This window comes from Nelumbo nucifera, chromosome 4 (assembly GCF_055504915.1).
Source record: "Nelumbo nucifera cultivar China Antique chromosome 4, China Antique-T2T, whole genome shotgun sequence".
NCBI lineage: Eukaryota > Viridiplantae > Streptophyta > Magnoliopsida > Proteales > Nelumbonaceae > Nelumbo > Nelumbo nucifera.
The window spans coordinates 79,520,843-79,538,802 of NC_142652.1; the positions used below are offsets into that span (position 1 = coordinate 79,520,843).

The 17,960-nt window shown below is 35.7% G+C and overlaps 1 pseudogene; it reads right to left on the reverse strand.

Moving 5' to 3' along the window:
• Positions 1-10,440: 10,440 nt before the first annotated feature.
• LOC104605181 (rhodanese-like domain-containing protein 4, chloroplastic pseudogene) lies at positions 10,441-17,382 on the reverse strand (annotated as a pseudogene).
• Between the last annotated feature and the right edge of the window lie 578 nt (positions 17,383-17,960).

The following is a 17,960-nucleotide window of genomic DNA, read 5'->3' on the forward strand; positions in this document are numbered from 1 at the left end:
CCCATGAAGTCATAGTCAAATAATAAAATTTTTAAATAATATTAAATATAAAAAATTACAAAAATATAGAAAAAATAGGCACATTTATGATATTTTTTATTAATCAAACTAAAAAACAAGTGTAATAAACAACAATTATTTTTATTAATGATAAAAATGAAATACATAATCTAAAACTAACAAAAAATTAAATTATTTTCCTGTTTAGCAGAGATCAATAGTTTAACCTTTGGGTCAAATCTATAAACCTTTAATGTCATAATTAAATAATAAAAATTAATAAAATATAAAATACAAATTTTACAAAATAAAAAACATTTGGGCACATGTATAATATCATATATTTAATATATTAAACAAAAAATAAGTATAAATAACAATATTATTTTTACACACATAGAAATAAAAAATATATATATAGAAAAATTGAACACATCTATAACTCCATATTTACACTATTATTAAAAATATTGTGGAACTTTATTTTGACTAAAATACCTTTTTTTTTAATTTAATCCCTATTCAATTGTAAGATTTAAAATGTAGTTTGAACTATAGTTTTCACCTCATTTAATTCCCCCTCTTTAAATCTTACATTTTTTTATAAATAAAACAAAAAAGTATACACTAAGAATATAAAACATTACAAAAAAGAATAGTCTAGCCAAATAGGCCTATCGATGATACCTAAAACTTTGTAGCCCAATATGAGGTGCTTATGTAATTAGGTTCAGATTTTTCAATCTACATCTGATTAATAGTGAAAAACAAAAAATATAAAAAAAATGAATTTTATAGAAAAACTTTGCTATATTATTCATATATCATTATCATCATCTAGAATTGCCACGTGCACACTTACTAGTGATATTAAAGATGACAAAAGTACATGCAAGCTAAAGGGGAAGAAAAATCTAGAACGACAATGTCGGCATTTACAAATTTCCACAAAATGGTCATGATCCCAAAATGAGTTTATGCAATCCAATAACTCCTTGAATGAGAGAGGAAGAGCCACAAATTTAAAATAAAAAATAGTGCATAACCTAACAATATTACAGTAGTGTTCAATCGTTTTGTGGCAATGGTCTACCTAGATTAAGACTGGCCTTTATGTCTAAGAACTAAGACTTCATCAAAAAGAAGAAAAAAAATGAATGTTAACGTTAGGGACTTGGGATGAGAGAGGGGGAGTAAGGGATAGATGAGCTAATACCTTTTATCATCCATTGGGATTAAGAGTCAACAAGGAAAATTTTTTGTTTGTCATCCATTGGGACTAAGACTTAGCAAGGAAAAAAAATTATTTTTATTGCAAAATCCTGAATTTACCTAAATTCTCAATTTGAAAATTTTAGGTAGGGTTGTACACGGGTTAGTTCGGTTCAGTTATACATAGTTTTATCAACCGAACTGACTATATCAGGTTGAATACTAAATCAACCGAAACCGACCCAGAGAAATAAAAAATGACTTGCAATAAAAATTACCGATCGGTCGGTTTGTTCGATTTCAACCGAAACCTTGTCTCGAAGTCATCAAGCACTTCGTCTAACTTGATGTTGTCACTTGCAAGACGGTTGCAGAGGTTGCAGCCCTTCGCTCAATATGAGACTGAACAGTTTCATTTGGTGAGAAGCAGTGCCTTGGTTGCATGCTTTTTCTAAGGCTGTCATATTATATCTGAGAGCTAGGCCTACGGCTACACAGTAAAATAAGAAAAAGTAATTAAATATAATACATATAGAAAAAGAAAAAGTAATAAAATAATACATAATAGATGTAGAAATGTCCTATTAACATTTAAAACTTCAGACTTGTTGTACTATACTTGAGATCTAGGCCTAAGGCTCAGATTAGACTTCTTACTACTATCCTATTAGCATTAAAAATCCAGACTTGTCATACTATATCTGAGAGCTAGGCCTAAGACTCAAGTTAGACTTCACACTTCCACCCTCTTGCATGTTATCTCATAAAAAGACTTGTCTTTTTTGCTTTTTCTTTTTGCAAATATTAAACTAGGACATGCAAGCATCATTCATATGGTTGGTTCGGGTAGGTTAACTTTGGTTTACAAAGTTATAATCTACAATCGAACCGATCAGTTGGATTATGCATATTTCTAAACCGAAACCAACCAAATTAAGTTAAAAACCGGTCACATCGAGTCGAATTGGGTTGGTCTATTTGGTTTGGTCAGTTTTTGACATTCTATGAACAACCCTAATTTTAGGTGGAAACTCCATCATTCTCCCATTCAAATAGCTACACTTAATAAATAATTCAACATCTTAAAACCTACAAAAGCAAGAAAGGAAAGATGGGCAATCAAGTTGAACATGAGTAAGGTTTATAATAAAATTGAATGGGGCTTTTCTTAAAGGAGTTTAAACCAAGCTATAAGGTTGCAAATAGGGTTGGGTTAGGTTGCGTTGAGGCCAACTCTAACTCAACCTTAAGTTCTAAATCTCCAACACTAACCCTAACCCAACCTAATTAACCTACCCAGCTATAACCCTAACCCTAACTAAATTCCTTTAACTCTAACCCAACCTATCTCAACCGGAAGTTGACTTCCATTTGGGCCTAACCCAAATATATATATATATATCATATGCTTTATTAGTATTTGTTTGTTGATGTTTTTATTGATTATTTTAGTGCAAATTAAAAAAAAAAGTGTTTGAAATGACTATAGTTTATTATGGATTATGGCTTATGATAGATCTTTTTATGAGTAGCAAACTGTGAGCGACAAATAGTAGAAAGGAGATGAAGAATAAAAATATTCAAAAAATATAAAATATGTTATTAAGGTTTTAGTCTTTCTTATTAGGATTAAGTGAAGTGATTATTTTAAAAGAAAAACATGACAGTATGTGGTTGGGACTGTACAACTATCATGCATTTAAACAAATCAATGTATGATACATAATATATAAAACATATATTAATTTATACATGACTTTTACTATAGAGTTGGGTTCAAGTTGGGTTGGGTTGCCCAAGGGGTCAACCTTAATCCTAACGAAGCATCAGCCTGACCAAACCCAACCCGACCAGGGTTTGGGAAAAATGGATTGGTTGGGTAATGAAGTGTGTAACTTTTGTTTCTTACCAACTGTCAACAAACGGTTATTCCTAGTCAATCCTTCAAGCCTCATAAAGTACTTAAAGAGACCCCTGTCTCCATGTCACTTGTTGCTCTTTTTAGATGTTTTCTCATCGAAATTGCTCTCCTTAGTCAATCAAGGTAAGTTTTTAAGCATTAAATTGAACCATTTTTGCTTTGTGATCTCACATTTTCTTTTTGTAGATGATAGCTATATTTTCACTTAAACACATATTAAAGACAGTGCTATGTTGGTGGAAGCTCCCTATGAATATGAGAAGGCTTTGGGTAGACAAGTGAATTTTTCTAAGTCTAAAATTTTCAATCAAAAACTACACCCTAGATTGAAGCAAGTCACTATTTCTAGCCCAAATATTAAAAAAATGGTCTTCTTATAGATTTTAGCGAATCCAAAATTTTTTATGTTTAATAGTATCCTTTAGAGGGTTGGAAACAAGGCAAGTTCATGGTATGATTTGATTATCCCTTGCGGGAAAAGAGGTCATGACCAAACCCGTCACTATTGCTATTCTTGCATATGTGATTTTTTGCTTCATTCTCTCCAAGTCTTTGTATGATAAAATCTCTACTAGCGGAGGGGGCCCTGTGTTGTAGGGGCTCACTCATAAACTATTAGGCTCGAGCTCGATTCGAATTAGAGACTTGAGCTTGAGCTCGAGCTCGAGCTCGGCTCGAGTCAAAAGCTTGGAAGTTCGATCTCGACTACCTTTGATTGCAGGTTTCTCAAGCAACCAAAGTTCCGAGCCGAGGTCTCCCTCAATTGTCGAGGTGCCAAATCGAGGTCTCCCTTACCTACTGAAGTGCCGAGCTAAGGTTTCTCTAGCAGAGGAGGTGTCGAGCTAAGGTCTCCCTTAGTTGACAAGGTGTCAAGCCGAGGTCTCCCTTAGTGGTCAAGGTGTCATCTAGCTCGAGCTCAATTCAAATTAGAGACTTAAGCTTGAGCTCGGCTCCGCTCGAACTCAAGTATCTTTGACTGTAGGTACCTTAGCAGCTGAGATGCCGAGCTGAGGTCTCCCTTAATTGGAGATAGTGGCATTCTTGTAATTTATAAGGAGAGAGAGAGAGAAAGAAAGGGAGATGGCATTCTTGTAATTTCTAAGAAAAAGAGAGAGAGAAAGATTTGGTAGGAGAGAGTGGCATTCTTGTAATTTGAAAGAAAAAAAAAGTAAGAAAGAGTTGGTAGGAAATAGTGGCATTCTTGTAATTTCAAAGAAAAAAAGCAAAAGAGAGAATTGGTAGAGAGTGGCATTCTTGTAATGTTTTGAAAAAAAAAGGCAAAAAAAACTGTTAGATTCCATTTCCCTCATCCTCATGCCTTCTTATGTACACATTTTCAGCTTAATATATTTATATTTTTGTATGATAAAATCTCTATCTTGCAAATGAATTTCTGGTGGGGGAAAGAATTCAAAAGGCAACAAGAAAATTTACTGGTTACATTAGAACCATACTTGAAAGGGAAAAAAAAAAAAGAAAAAGGTGGATGGTGGCCTTGGCTTTTGTGATCCCCATTCTTTTAACTTGACACTCCTTGCGAAGGTAGCTTGAAGACTATCCACAAAAGAGAATAACTTGTGGACAAATGTGAATTCAGTTAAGTACATAACAAATAAAGACTTACTAAGAGATGTTTTTGAAATGGAAGAGGCATTGAATATTCCATACAAACAACAAATAACAAAAAAGAAAACAGCTTATGCATTAAAACAACTCAAATTCTTAAATTCCTTATTACTTTCAACACATATAGACCTTGGTTAATTATGAGTTCAAATACTGACTAAAAGAAATATAAGTTCATTTTCTAGCAATCACCAATATTAATTCACATAACAATGGAGATGCATATTAACTAATTTTTAATACCTTAACCAATGAACAACATACATTTTCAAAATGTGGAATAGTTAAGAACCTAAATGGTTACATTAATTGATTGTACATAGATTCATTCAATTGAAAGCTACCTTAAAATGTATGAAGAAATTAAATTTAGTTAAATCCTGGTAAGAAATCAAATAGCTGAAAATAAAGGATGAAAGACTTTTTCTTAAAAGCTATTGCACTAATAGATTTAGGATCTGATATAAACTATACAAAAGGACTTATTCCTTCTTAATATTTTTATAAAATCACTCAACAAGTGAGTGTAGTAGATTAGATAACAAGTCAAGAATTTCTTTTCTTACATATTCCTAATAACCCATTACTCATTTGGATGGGTATGGCTTTAATAAGATTTTAGATTATTGAAATCCTTCTTCACAAGGCAATTCAACTATATGCCTTTTCCGATGCCAAAAAGCACTAGGAGTTTATACACAATTCTCTTTTTCTATTTAGGATTGAAATCTTTCAATCTCAATTTGCATCTTACTGTCTTTTAGGATTTAAGAGGGCTATCTTTCCTATATCTCTATTTGTGTTTTAGGGTTACTTGTCATTTTAGGTTTTTGGCATAATTCATAAGTGACTGTTATTTCTCCTATGATAGTGGTAATCTTTGAATAATCTATATGGTAGGGCAATAGTGATATCAAAAAGGGAGTTCCTAAAATTACCTCTTGCCTTAGATCCACTACCACAAGGAATGTGGTCTTTAAATAGGTTCCTTTATTCCATATATGGGTACTAGGAATTTTGTATACAAATCCTAACTTTCTCCCATTTATTGCACTCATTTGTTGAGTGATTCTCTCAAAATATTTAGATTGAATAAGTCATTATTTTATGTAGTTTGTACCAATTCCTAAGTTTATTAGTGGAATAGTTATTAAGCAAAGGTCTTTTAGCCTTATTGTCACTTTAAAATTCCATTTTTGATATGAAACTTCTTTTATTGAGTAAATAAATTCCTTATCTTGTCCCACAAATTTAGCAGGTTCTACAAATTCTGATTCCAAAATCCTTTGTTAGGTTACTAGGTCTTTATAAGACTATAGCTGTTTTACCCATGTTTTTAGTTATTGTATTTTCTTTTTAAGTGTTTGCACTTCTTACTTTAATTATGTTAAGCTATATTTAGTTTAAAGGAAAAAGGTAGGGAAACCTTTACAAGGCTTGCTCTTTCCATTATTTTGGTGTATGGAATTATATTTTCTAGTTTTAAGCGTTCCTTTCTAGATTTTGTTACTTTATTCTTTTCTTTGTTGCTTTGCATCAAAAAATGTTTCCATTTAACTTATTAGATCTGTAATATCTTCCAAAATATCTAGAGTGAGTATATTTATGCTTTCAAATTTTCATATGTGCTTTGTCTCGTATTTACAAATACAAAGACAATCTTCTCGAGTGCAACCGTTTTCTTGGGATGATGAAGATGGTTCTTCTAATTTTGTTGCTCATTCTTCCTCGAGGTTTTCTATTTCATTAACCTTCTTAGGATTTTTACTACAACACTTATTAGCGTAATGTCCCATGTTCTCACATTTATAATAGGTAAGGACCTTTTCTTGTTTTACTTGGTTTATAAACTTTTCCCCTTTTATCATACTTCTTATAATATTTTTGTTCATTCTTTCTATGGGTGTTTTAATAATAGGATTTTCAAGTTCTACTCCAAAATTGGTAGTATAAATCCCCTATCTCTTTATGGAAGTTTGACTTTTATTTTTTGAGTTACCTTTCAAAGCTTAAATAATTGCATAGATCCATTCCAACTTGTTTTATACCTGTATTTAGGACTACAAGTCGGACCAACTTAGTCAGGTCGACCCAACCCTAAGTTATAAACCCTAACTCTAACCTTAACTAAATTCCTTAAATCCTAACCTTAACCCTACCCAACTTTCTTCCCATCCCTTAAAAATCTCGTAGAACTTCTTAATGTCAAATCTTAACTCAACTTTCACTACATATATTGATCTTATGTTTTATTAATATTTGTTTATTGATGTTTTTATTGGTTCTTTAAGAACAAAATCCAGAAAACAAAAAAGTGTTTGAAATTACTATATTTTATTAAGAGTTATGACTTATAATAGATCTTTTTATGGAAAATAGGCTATGGGTGGCAAACAATAGAGAGGAGATAAAGAGTAAAATATTCAAAAAACATAAAATATGTTATTAAGGTTTTAGTATTTCCAATTAGGATTAAGTGAATTCATTATATTAAATGAAACAAATGATAGTATGTGGTGGTGGCTATACAACTATCATGCATCTAAACAAATTAATGTATGATATATTATATATATACCATATATTTATATATGATATGTACTATATAATCATGTTCTGGTTGGGTTAGGTTGCTTGACGAGTAAACCCTAATCCAACCTGGAGTAAAGTCGGGTTCATAAATTGCAACCCTAATCCTAACCCAACCTAGTTGCAGCCTTACCTGTAATAGGTATCCAAAAGTATAATTTGTGTACTAAATCTATTCTCTTCCTAAATTCCTTAGGTAATTGCAAATATTTTCAGCAAAAAAGGGGAAGTCATGAAATAAATTGTTCCTTCCAATAGTTCCCTTGAGGGTTATATAATTTTTAAACCTTAGACAAAAATACGTCTTTGTACCATCTAAAATTAGATAAAATTTTTCATTTAAGATTTATAAGTTGTTATCTTATCATTTTTTTCATGTCATTGAAGTTGCCTATAAAGTGGGAAATGATGTTTAGAATCAAGGTAGTTACGACATCTTGGACTGAGATGCCATACCTATCTAAAATTATATCTTTACTGCCATCCCGCTTGACTGCATTAGGATAAAGCCTCTCTCAACCTAGGTTAGATAATTGTGCCATCAGCCCTTAAGTTAGCTAAAAAATGATTCGATTATTACCATTGTTATAATTTTTTCTTCATTTTCCACTAACTTACACTTACATACATAGACATATGACATAAGTCATTAATCTAATATTTAGACTTTTCATCTAGAATCCATTCATAAAAAGTATTTTCATCATAACTAACTTGGCCTTTTAATGGGTTCTTTAAATAAAATGTCAACTTAAGTATGCTTTTGGTAATAAGGCTTTTGACTTTTATATATGGATTAACTTATTTATCTCAAGTATGGGTTGGTTAGTTGATTCATTTTCTGATGTTATCTTACTCAAAAGGTTAACAAATCGGAAATCATTAAGCTTGGATTATGCTTTTGATGATTGCTTTTCATCATCTATTTTTATTTATTCCTTTACTAGTGGTTGTTTCTTATAAGGTGCTTTTAAGGATTATCCTATTTTCCAATTAGAGATGTTTTGGAATGAAATCATTTTTGTTGCCATCTCTCTAAAATCTGTTTTAAACAAATCCAATCGTTCTTTCTTTAATTTCATTCCTGTTGGAAGCTCTTGAAGGGCTCCTAATGGTTTTCCTCTTTTAAGTGTAATAGATTTTTGTCCATGTAACTTTTTGGAGTTCAAAAGGGTTTCCATCATATTTCTTTATTTCTCAATCAATTATAGGTAAACATTGGTATAGTTATTTTGTTATATTATTAAAGAACATTGTTCATGAGTTAATTTCTAAGCTTTTTTATGGGTGTGGAGTTTTTAATAGGACTTGCCATTAGCTTGTCTTTCCTCAGTTTGAGGACTTCCATCAGAGGATGTATTGATCCCATAATTTTTCCTATAGTCGTTTTCCATGGCTTAGATAATTTTTCAGTGATACATAACTCTAAGTCTTCTTCAAGTGGCCTATAATTAGTGGGTTTTCTTTGCTTAGAGAACTATTCCCAAAATGATATATATTTTCTTAAACCTAGATCATCTATGTATACCATGAAGTTCTCGTTTAGTCTTTTTCTTATTTAGAGAAAATAGAGAAGAACCATTGCTTCTTTTTTATTAGTTAACTAAAGTTAATTCATGGTAGAGTTTTAATAGCATAAGGGGGCCCGTGCTAATTATAGGCCAATAGGCTATCAATGGGTAGGTTATTTATCTACAACTAATCAAAGTGTGTAACATTTTTATAATAAAATATAAAAAATGTGGATACAATTTTCAAATAACAAAAGTTAATCCTTCTATGTTATGTTTGTCAATCTTGGAGAAAACACTCAATCAAAAATTAAAAATATAGGAAATAAAACCTCAATTGAATGAGGCAATAGTTTCCCTTAACCTATTATAGTAAGAAAAACCAAACCTTCGCTGAATACTTGAATCAAAATTGGTCAATTCCTCGTCTCAATCAAAGCTTCTAACCAATGGTCTTTGCTCCTTTTGTCACACTAACTGCTGAATAAGGAAAGAGAGCACCATTGCTTCGAAAAAATGGAACGACCACAAAACTTAGAAGTTAGATCACCATGATTTTTCTTTGGTTTGGGTTTTGCACCGAGCCTTCGGCTAGTGTCATGACAACCTTGAAAAGAAAGAAAACAATTGGTTAGGAAAACCTATACTTAGAAGAAGAGGGAGAAGATAACATCAATTGTGCGCCATTGCCAATTGTTCTTTGAGGTCATCCGAGCAGATAGTCACATTGGTCATAATTACACTTGCATATCTTGAGGCACACGTGGTAAACCATTAATTAATTCTCACATGTATATGTGTCCACGTGGAGAGAATTGAGAGATGTGGCACGATTCTAAATAACATCAAATTGGGGGCAAATGGAATAATAACAATTATTGGGGCAAATTTGGGAATTAAATAAAAATATGGTCATATTTGAATTGGTGGGAATTTAATTAGGACCCACTTGTTTTCCCCTTGAAATTACTTAAGTTGAAAGAGCTAGATTTTTTTATTAATAATTAATTATAAAATAAAAATAACTGTTTATTTCTATTATTGGTCACATGTGAACAATGGGAGTTTTATGTGGGACCTACGTGTAAATTTTCAAAGATTTGTTTTGTAAATGATGTCATACCACTGAACCTTGTTATTTTATTATGGGCAAATTTCTAAAAGTAACCTTATTGTTTAGGAAATTGATTAATTCTACCGTTATTGTTTAATATTATCTCAAAGTATCATTAAGTTTTCACGGAAAAAAAATGTTGAATTTGCCCACCACTATTTCTCAAATTTTCAAAATAAAACCCAATTAATAAAAAATTTCAAAAACTAGAATTTTCTCCGCTCTTGTTGGTCGATTCAGTCTTGTAGATTCTCCCTATGGGTCCTTTGCTGAATGTATATATCATGTTCTTGAGGCCAACCAACAACGCTGGCCTCTAGTCATGGGTTGCCTAGATCTATGTGCGTAATGAAATTATTCTATGTTAGAAAAGTCTCATCAATTATTGAGTAGCTTCTTGTATTTCTGGGTCAGACCATTTGTCCGTTGTAGAAACATACTCTTGAATCTCACGCTGCAAGAAAATTTTAGGGGGGCGAGGGGGAAAGAGGTGTTGGGGGCTTGAAATTCGGATAATGTGGGTATAGAAAGAATGATCTTGATAGTCCATAATTGATTTTGCTTTAACATTTGTTTGGGGTACTAGATTGACCACTTGACTAGGTTATGCAGTTTTTCTAATTTTGGCTCAATATTCAACTCTAGAACATCTTTAGCTTTCTTCATAGTATTAGGTGCTCTTTCCACAGGTGTTGGTAGAGCATTGGTATCTATAGTGTTAGAGAATATAACCCACATGTCAAATCTTGTAATGGGCTTCTTGGCCCACTTGTCAAAGACTATTAATCTTTTACTGAGCAGTTGTCCTGCATTTATGTAAACAATGCTCCATTTAATGAAATAATTAGTTTTCTCCTCCCAATCATTATTCTTGATACCAAACTTTCATGGTATCAAAACAGTAAACTCTGCCATTTTTAGCAATAGTCTCACAGTTCATTCATGGCGATGGAGGTTGGAGCTTCAAGTTTCACGGCAACACAAATTATGGAACAAAGTTCGCAGCATTTTCTTCAAGCCTTAGATACTCTGGACACCATGCTCGTTTCTTGCCTGCTCATTAGAGATAACTATCCGATGTGGTAGCGAGCAATGCGAACAACCCTTTGGGTGAAAAAAAAAATCTATTTCATAGATGTGACTATGCTTCGACTAGCCATCGGCTCACCTAATGAAAATGCCTGGTACAAATGCAATGCAATGGTTGCATCTTGGATCTATAATTCACTGGCAAAAGACATTTATGAAAGCATTGCTTTCATTGAATCAACAGTTGAGATTTGGAATGAACTGAGTGAAAGATTCGCTCAAAGCAATGTTCCACGAATTCATCAGTTAAAGAAAGATATTGCTGCACTTCAGCAAGGGGATTTAACTATGACTGCATACTACACCAAATCAAATGCACATTGGGATGAGTTCGAAATTTTAACTTCTACACCAGATTGTGTTTGCGGTGCAAAATTCTTTGCTACCAAATGTGGAAAATATTGCTTACATCAATTCTTGATGGGGCTTAATGAATGCTTCAACACAATTCGCACATAAATCATTGGGACTAATCTTTTACCACCTCTCAACAAGGTGTATGCACTGATTCTTCAGGAAGAACATCATTAAGTGGTTGCTTCTCTATGAGGATCATCTACATCGGCGACAACAACCTTTCCTATCACTCGACCAAGCCAAAAACTAGGAACCACATTAAGACAACCTTGATCAAAATGTCATTGTGATTACTGCAAATGAATAAGACATACAGAAGATAGATGCTATGAGCTACACGGTTATCCACCTAAAAAGACCGACCAAAATAATTCAGATAAGTCACAAACTCCTCATCGTCAAGACAAATGCCCAATTCGGTCTGATCAGTCAAGTAAATGTGCAACTACTGAAGTTGCAAATCAATCAGCCATCATAGATTTTTTTGCACAACTGCAACAAACTTTGTCTATTCTAAGCAAGAAAATCCTCTGGAATTGTCTCAACAAATGCTTTTGGCAAGGTTTCTGGTATTTTTGAGTGGATCATTGATGGTAGGGCTTCTGATAATATGATATCCGGCCCCAATCATTATGCTAAATACATAACTCTTGAGCATTTTGACGAGTTCACCTTTCTAATGGTGAATCAATTATGGAAACTTATCAAGGCATTGTTTCCTCCGATCCACATGTTTTGAAAGATGTTTTATATGTCCCATAATTTACTTATAACCTCTTATCAGTTAGTCATCCACCAATATTCTAGAGCCAACTTCTTTTACTCAAGCTGTAGCTGACCCTCAATGGCGCACAACCATGGTCGATGGAATATCAGCATTAGAATGTAATAACACATGGATAATTGTGAATCTTCCTCTGGGTAAATGAGCCATTGGCTCTAAATGGGTTTACTAGATCAAATACAAGGTGGACGGGTCCATAAAAAATTTTAAGGCCCGTCTAGTTGCCAAAGGTTATACATAAGTGGAGGGACTAGATTACTATGACACCTTTGCTCCCGTGGCAAAACTTGTCACAATTAGATGCCTTCTTACTGTAGTAGCCTTAAAAAATTGGGAGCTACATCAATTTGACGTAAAAAATGCTTTCTTGCATGGGGATCTCCGTGAAGAAATTTACATAACAATTCCCCAGGGTTTTGCAAAGGAAGGTGAATGTCATGTTTGTAAACTTCAAAAATCCTTGTATGGCTTTAAATAAGCTTCTCGTATGTGGTTTGAGAAGTTCACCCAAGCACTCATTTCTATGGGTTTTTGACAGTCTACATTGACTACCCTCTTTTCACAAGGAGCCATGGAGATTCTTACATTGCGGCCCTAGTCTATGTTGATGTCATAGTAGTTGAAAATGATTCCGTTTGCATTGCCAACTTAAAGCAATATGTCCATAACAATTTCAAATCAAAGACCTTGGTCCTCCCAAGTTCTTCTTGGGCCTTGAGGTCACTCGTTCCACATTAGGAATCTTATTGGGACAGCACAAATATTTACTTGATATCCTATCAGATGTTGGCATGCTCGATTGTAAACCAAAACCTACACCTATGGAAACGCAATTCCATTTCAATGACACCTCTAGTCCATTACTGGAAGATCTTTCTCAACATCGATGCCTTGTAGGAAGATTGGTGTACAGTGACTCAGCCAGATCTCTATTTTGTTGTCAATACTCATAGTCAGCACATGCATGAGCCCCACAAAAAACATTTTGATGTCACACTTCGTATAGTTTGATATCTCAAAGGCACTACATCACACAACATTTTTCTTTCTTCAACAAGTAAGCCTCTCCTTTGTGGCTTCAGCGACTCAGATTGGGCTTCTTGTCCAATTACACAAAGATCCACAACTGGGTATATTACCATGTTTGGTTGTTCCCCACTCTCTTGGAAGATGAAGAAGCAAAACATGACTTCACGTTCATCTACTAAAGCCGAATATCGAGCAATGGCATCTAGCACAACTGAATTACTTTGGCTATTATGGGTTCTTGCTGAGCTTACCTTTCCACTAAATTCCCCAATGCAATTACATTGTGATAGCAAGACTGCACTTCACATTGCCGCGAATCCTGTCTTCCACGAACGTACAAAGCACATTAACATAGACTATCATTTCGTACCTGAACATGTGCAAAGTGGAATTTTCCAAACACATCATCTATCCTATACTTTCACGCTAGTAGACCTACTTACTAAGGCTTTAACCTCTGATAAGTTTCATCATTTTCTTCCCACATCGGGCATTTCTCCTTTACATGCTTCAACTTGAAGGGGGTGTTAGAGAATATAAACCACGTGTCAAATCTTGTAATGAGCTTCTTGGTCCACTTGCTCAAAGATTGTTAATCTATTATTGAACAATTGTCCTGTATCTATATAAACAATGCTCTATTTAATGAAATAATCAGTTTTCTTCCCCCATTCGTTGTTCTTGATACCAAAATTTCATATAGTGATGGTAGAAGAGCCTTCCCAATTTGCTTTGTTTCATCAACAAGCTCCTTGAGAGAACCCTTTGTGTTCAAGAACTCATTGACTTGTTTTAATGCCACCTTTTTTGTCTTCCGAAAACAATAGTTTCTTGTTGACAAACTAAACAAGTGCAGCTGAACCAAGAAGTTGGAGTATTGTTTCTATCTCCGAAAATGCCAATAAACCTAAACTAGTTGTTGCTGCTATTCCAAGTGTTACAGGAAAACCATTAGAACCTTTTCTAAATGCACCACTAATAACATCTGTCAAATTGCCAAAATCAAAATTGAGTGCTCTTTTTGGGGATCCATGGTAGACCGCTATTCCAGCCATCATTGAGGATCCTTTGCACTATCTTTTTATAGCATAAGCGCCTTTGAGACCATTTGTAATGACCCCCATCAAACTCGTCTAAAATGAACAATGTGGTATTTTTTGGTTCCTTGAACTTCAAAGATAGCCTCTTCAAGAACCCTGGCTTGGCTTCATCTTTGTATGCAATGGAGAGAACCTTCTTCTTGAACCCCCTAATATCTAGCCTACCCACTTCCTTAAACTCCATCACTTCTCTCGTAGCAAATAATTGAGCATCAACATCGGCTAATTTCGCATCAGCATTATTTGTAGACTCAACACCCTATGGCTTAGGCTTCTTCAGGACCTAAGACAAAACTAATGGAAGCACTAAAATGGTGGCTCCACCAACTATGATGGCAGGGTTCTCTATTGCAAAGCCAACAACACTGTCAAAAAGACCACCCACATCAACATGATATATACTTAGTTCATCTAAACTTATGGTTTCTAATCATACTTAGTTCATTCTTTTCAGCCTTTCAAAGATGGAGTGGACTTAAGACAATTTATCAGAAAGGGTATTTTATGATTTTAAAAAAAAAAATACATCAATCATGTGATGTCACATGTAGAAAAATGTTAACAACGATGGAAGTTTTAGACAATTGTTAGAAAACTCAAGGGTACCTTAAGACAATATGCAAACAGTAAGGATAGAGTTAGTCAATTTCCTAAACCATAAGGGTACTTTAAGAAATTTGCCCTTTTATTATAGGTCTAACGTAACTATTAATAATGGTGTCTCTAACATTGTCAGTTTTTACTTTAATATGGCCTTTTTCACCATAGTCTAAGGACGAAAATGGCATTTTTTAAACTTTAGAATCAAAACAGGCCTTTCAAAAAGTTCAAGGGCCATTAGAACCAAAAATCATAACTACACCCAAAAAACATGGCTGTTTTTCCTAGGATGAACGGTTTAACCAACTTTTTAAAACCTTGCTTATAGGAGTGCAAATCAAGTGGGCTGAATCAAGTTTTAGCTCTTCAATCCTGGCTCAACCCTAAGAATTGGGTCTAAAACTTGAGCTTGACCTAAGCTTTAGACCAAGATCATATCATCTAACCCAAACTCAGCCCACACTAAAATTTGATGCATATGGGTTGGGGCTGAGTTTTGGTTGATTAATCAAATATACATTATATGCATGATTTATTAAAAAATATGTATATGCCTGTCTATCTATATATATAGCAAGATGGTACACGTCAGCATGCCTCTCCTTGCTCCATTACCCCCACCTTGCATTCTCCTTGACTCTCTCTCATCTCCCCTTCCCACCGCTCCCATTAAGTCATGTCACCATTCCCAACCCAACTAGTTAAAAATATTCATAGAATCTCTCTCCCAAGGCATCTCCTCTAAGCCATTTGGAACATATCATGTTACCCCACTCTCCAATCAATTCCTAAAATCTCTTCCCCCAATCATTTAAATATTCATATCAATTAATAAATAGTTAAATATGGTTAATATTTAATTCAACCCATATTCAATGAGTATTAAATAGTGTTATTAACAAAAGTTAATAAATATGATTAGTAAATTACCAAATGGGGAATGGACCTCCTCGACCCCTTTTGCCATCGGCCTGCAACATTACTCTCACCCCTCAGCAGCCCTTGGCCCTTCACCAAATGGGGAATGGACCTCCACGGCCCCTTTCCTCAGGCAATGGGGGGCAGGAAATACCTCGTCGCCGCCGTAGACTACTTCATTAAGTGGGTCGAAGCCGAACCCTTGGCTATCATCACAGCTCAAGCAATCTAGAGCTTCTTTTGTAAGAATATCATCTACCGCTTCGGCCTCCCCCACATGTTAGTCACTGACAACGGAAAATAGTTTGACGACATTAGGTTCCAGGAATGGTTCGCTTCCCTCGGCATCAAGCAACAATATACCATGGTTGGCCATCCCTAGATAAACGTCCTAGCCAAGGTCACTAACAGGACTATTTTGGACGGACTAAAAACCAGGCTCGACCGAGCCAAAGGCCTATGGGCTGACGAATTGAGCAACATCCTATGGATATATCAGACCACACCTCGGACGACCATGGGAGAGACCTCATTCGGCCTAACCTACAGAACCAAAGTAGTCATGCTAGTAGATATCGGCCAGCTGACGCTTCGTATCGAAGCGTATGATGAAGCTGAGAATAGCGAAGCACTTAAAGCAAACCTAGACCTGCTGAACAGGCACAAATCAGGGTGGCCGCTACACCAACGGGCGGCCCGCTACGTCAACTCAAGGGTGAAGGAGAGGCACTACTGAGAACGAGACCTCGTCCTCAGGAAGGCCATGGTCCCCGAGCCTAGTGTAGGTAAGCTCGACCCCAACTGGAAGGTCCGTACAAAGTTAAGTAGGTCATCGGCCTCGACACCTTTTGCCTGGAGCACTTAGATGGAAGGCCCGTCCCTCGGATGTGGAACTCGGAGAATCTTCAAATGTATTACTAGTGATTGTAAGCTTTGACGACCAAACAATGAATGACAAATGCAAAGTTCCTCTTCGGCTCAATGCCTAGTGTGTATTCTTACTAAGTCCCCAGGACCCCTCGACATCGCGACCAATCGAGGTGCACAACCTCCCCTGAAGACTATGCGCTCGTGTTGGACCGTCACCAGGGTATATGGCTCCCCACGGGCCAATAATGAACACCCAACTTCAACACCTCGCCAAACATAAGCATACTAGGACAGCCGAGGCATTGCACGACTCACCACCCGCCTTGGTGGCAGATGACCTCCTGGTTTTACACACTTAACGCGATAAAAGAAAGATTGCTACCCTGACTAACTCGATGGTTCACCTCGGCCTAAGAATTCGGTCACCTCGATGGGTCACCTTGGCCTCGCCAAAGCAAGCACTTGGGAGGGAAGTAGACCGGGCAAGCTACACCTTGATCACACAGTTCTGCGTCGGCCTCTCCCCCTACTTCGGCAGGCCGCCTCAACCTTGTCACAGTAAGCACTTAGGAGGGAACAAGCTAGGTAAGCTACACCTCGGCCGCATAACTCTGCCTCAGCCTCTTCCCCCTGTTACCTAAAGCGAGCGTGTAACGAGCCATTATGAGCTATTTTTTGCCTTGTGATCTAGAGAGAGAGAGATAGAAGAAGAAGAAAAAGGGAGAGAACACTATGTAGAAAAAATGGTCTTCATTTCATTCATTTGGACAGTATATATTTACAAAAATTTTTCTTTGGCCGCAAAGGCTGAGCACATACAAAAAAAGGGAGAGAGAACAAAGGTAGTACAAAAAATAGGAACAAAAAGCTAGCTAAGCAACAGAGTCCTCGACGCCATTAGCATCCCTATTGGGGACCTCGACAGTCTCTTCCGGAGTGGGAGAATCCGGGTACCCCTCCAACTCATCCACCTTGAAGTCTGGCATCACCTTCAGGATGGCCTTCTTGGTGTCCTCGATGCCCTCGAGGTAGGACGCAGACCCGTAATCGGTGAGGCACTTCTGGTATTTCCTCATCTGCTTTGAGTTCTTGACGGCTTCCATCGCTTGCGCCTTAGCATCCGCTATCTGCTTTTGGGTCTCCATTGCCACCCCGTCGAGGTGAGCCCGCTCCTCCTCAGATTTCTTCAAGGCCTCCTGCGCTCGGCCAAGCCGAGCCTGCTCGGCCTTTAGATCGTCCT